Here is a 4,048-nt window from a genome sequence, read left to right as displayed (position 1 = left end):
CTCAATGTTTAGCTCCCACTTATAAATAAGAAGATGCAGTATTTAGTTTTCTGTTACTGCATTAATTCATTCAGGATAGCGGCCTCCAGCTCCATCCATGTTGCTGTAAAGGACATAATCTTGTTCTTTTTTTTATGACTGCACAGTATTCCACAGTATATAGCACATTTTCTTTATCCAGTCTACTGTTGATGGGCATCTAAGTTAAGCATCTAAGCTAATTCCATGCGTATGTGTTTACAGTAGTACGATTTATATTCCTTTGGGTGTACAGCTAGTAATTGGATTGCTGGGTCAAATGGTAGCTCTGTTTTAAGTTTTTGAAAAATCTCCAAAGTACTTCCCATAGTGGCTGAAGTAGTTTACATTTCCATCAGTTACATATACATCAGAGAATGTATAGTCATTCTCTTTTCTCTGCAGCCTCATCAGCATGTTATTTTTGACTTTTTGGTAATAGTCATTCTGACTGGTGTGAGAGGTTGTCTCATTGTGGTTTTGATTTGCATTTCTCTAATGATTAGTGATGTTGAGTACTTTTTCATATGCTTGTTGGCCATGCATATGTCTTTTTTTGAAAAGTATCTGTGCATGTCCTTTGCTCCTTTTTTAATAGGTTGCTTGTTTTTTGCTTGTTAGCTTTTTTAAGTTTCTTATAGGTTCTGGCTATTAGCTCTTTGTCAAATACATAGTCTGTTAATGTTTTCTCCCATTCTGTAGGTTGCCTGTTTACTCTGTTGATAGTTTCTTTTGCTATGCAGAGGCTTTTTAGTTTAATTAGGTCCAATTTGTCAATTTTTCTTTCTGTTGCTATTGCTTCTGACATCTTCATGAAACTTTTGCCAGGACCTATGTCCTAAGTGGTATTTCCTAGGTCTTCTTCTAGGGTTTTTATAGCTTTAGGTTTCATGTTTAAGTCTTTAATCTATCTTGAGTTGATTTTTGTATATAGTCAAAGGCGTCCAGTTTCAATCTTCTGTACATGGCTTGCTAGTTATCCCAGCACCATTTATTGAATAGGGAGTCCTTTTCTCATTGCTTATTTTTGTCAGGTTTGCCAAAGATCACATGGTTGTAGGTGTGTGGCTTTACTTCTGGGCTCACTATTCTATTCCATTGGTCTATATGTCTGTTTTTATACCAGTATCATGCTATTTTGGTTGCTGTGACCTTGTAGTATAGTTTAAAGTTGGGTAACGCAGTGCCGCCAGTTTTATTCTTTTTGCTTAGGATTGCTTTGGCTATTCGAATTTTTTTTTTGGTTCCATATGAATTTTAGAATAGTTTTTTCCAATTCTGTAAAAAATGTTATTGGTAGTTTGATAGGAATAACATGGAATCTGTAAATTTCTTTTGGCAGTGTGGTCATTTTAGCAACATTGTTTCTTTCTGTCCATGAGCATGGAATGTTTTTCCATTTGATTGTGTTTTCTCTGATTTCTTTCAGCTGTGTTTTGTAATCCTTGTTGTAGAGCTCTTTCACTTCCTTGGTTGGCTGTATGCCTTGGTATTTCATTTTATTCTTTTTAGTGGCTGTTGTAAATGGGATTGTGTTCTTGATTTGGATCTCGGCTTGGATGTTGTTGGTATGTAGAAATGCCACTGATTTTTGTATGTTGATTTTGTATCCCGAAACTTTGCTGAAGTTGTTTATCAGCTTAAGGAGCTTTTGGGCAGAGACTGTGGGGTTTTCTAGGTACAGAATTATACCATCTGCAAACAGAGATAGTCTGACTTCTCTCTTCCTATTTGGATGCCTTTTATTTCTTTTTCTTGCCTGATTGCTCTCGTTAGAACTTTCAGTACTATGTTGAATAAGAGTGATGAGAGAGGGCATGCTTGTTTTGTGCCAGTTTTCAAGGGGAAAGCTTCCAAATTTGCCTGTTCGGTATAACATTGGCTGCAGGTTTGTCACAGATGGCTCTTATTATTTTGAGCTATGTTCCTTAAATGCCTAGTTTGTGAGAGTTTTAACATGAGTGTATTTTGAATTTTACCAAAAGCCTTTTCTGCATCTATTGAGGTGATAATGTGTTTTGTTGTTGTTGTTGTTGTTATTGTTGTTTTTAGTTATGTTTATGTGATGAATCACATATACCGATTAGCATATGTTGAACCAACCTTGCATCCCAGGAATAAAGCCTACTTAATTGTGGTGGATTCACTTTTTGATGTGCTGCTGGATTTGGTGTACTAGTATTTTGTTGAGAATTTTAGTATCTATGTCAAGGGTATTGGCCTGAAGTTTTCTGTTTTCATTGTGTCGGCCAGATTTTGATATCAGGATGATGCTGGCCTCATAGAATGAGTTAAAGAGGAGTCCCTTTACCTCACTTTTTGGGAATAGTTTCTGTAGGAATGGTACCAGCTCTTCTTTTTATGCCTGGTAGAATTTGGCTGTGAACCCATCTGGTCCAGAGCTTTTTCTAGTTGGTAGGTTTTTTATTACTGATTCAATTTTAGAACTCATTATTGGTCTGTTCAAGGTTTTAATTTCTTCCTGGTTCCATCTTGGGAGGTTGTATGTCTCCAGGAATTTATCCATTTCTTTATCCATTTCTTGTGGGTTTTTTAGTTTGTGTTCCTAAAGGTGTTCGTAATAGTCTCTGAAGGGTTTTTTGTATTTCTGTGAGGTTGGTAGTAATGTCTCCTTTGTCATTTCTGATTGTGTTTATTTGGGTCCTCTCTGGTTGTAAAGTCATAGCCATTGCAGGAATGGGAACGTAGGGAAATCCAGTGGCATCCAAGTAGATGATGGGAGCAGGACCACTTCTGAGCTGAGACTAAAAGTCCCTGGTTCAGTCATCGTACCTTCAGACTTCTCTTACAATACACAAATTCAATGATAAAATAATTAAGAATTTTAAGAAGACACCACAAAGCTTTGATTCTAAGGACAAGGTTCTTCTGAGTCTTGAGCCCAGTGCGGCTGCCCTTGCCACTAGCCCACAAAGCTGGCCCTGACTCTGTGACCTAAGAAAAGTCCCCCTGACTTATCTGAGCCTCAATGTCTTCACCTGTAAAATGGGCATGATGAAACCTACCATGTCAAGCTATAGTGAACCTTAAGAAGTAATGTACCCAAATCTCAGAGCAAAGCACTCTGTTGTTTTACAAGAAGTTAAATATCTACTGCTTAAAAGAAAAGACCCAATACAACATTTCAGTGGACATTTTGGTAATGCTTAAAAATGTTTTCAAAGTTTACTCGATAATTTAACCCTAAGCCTTATTTTAATATGCTTTGTGTTGGGTTGTAAAGTGGAAAAAATGGCCATGGGATAATTTTAGATTTTTAGCCTACACCTGAACCACACCGCATGGAAAGTGGTTCTCAGTCACTGTTCATGATGGGCCTGAAGGGCTTAGATGACACCACATCCTGCACTTCACCCTCAGAGTATCTGGAGATAAGATGCAGGAATTCATGTTTTTTGTAAATCTCTCAGTTGATTCACATACACAAATTTTTCTCTCAACACTTCTTACGCTCTCCTCCTAGATTCTGCTTTTCCCATTTTGCTGCACAGTTTGCCTTCCGTATCTGCAGGTTCTGCATCATAGATTCAACAAATGGAGGATCAAGAACATTTGGGAAAAAAAATACATCAATAAAAATAATACAAATTATAAAACAGTGTAAGAACTATTGACATAGCATTACATTGTACTAGGTATTATAAGTAATCTAGAGATGATTTAAAGTATAGGGCAGCATGTGCATAGGTTATTTGCAAATACTTTGTATTTAAAGGGCTTGAACATCCCTGGATTTTGATATCCTGGGGGTCATGATACCAATTCCCTGTGGATAACAAGGGGCAAATGGTACTTGCTTTATCACATATCCGTCCATCCAAACCTCAGTCTGTATGTCAATCGATCGACTTTTTTTCTAATTCATCTTAAAATGAATTGCAGACATCCATGTACTTCATCCCTAAATACTCTAGGTTGTATATTATAAGAGTTTAGCATTTGAGCCGGGGAAGGTGGCTCACACCTGTAATCCCAGCACTTTGAGAGGCCAAGGTGGGCAGATCACCCG

This window comes from Macaca mulatta, chromosome 4, assembly GCF_049350105.2.
Source record: "Macaca mulatta isolate MMU2019108-1 chromosome 4, T2T-MMU8v2.0, whole genome shotgun sequence".
Lineage (NCBI taxonomy): Eukaryota > Metazoa > Chordata > Mammalia > Primates > Cercopithecidae > Macaca > Macaca mulatta.
The sequence above is the reverse complement of the archived record's forward strand: the minus strand, read 5'-3'. Positions refer to the sequence as shown.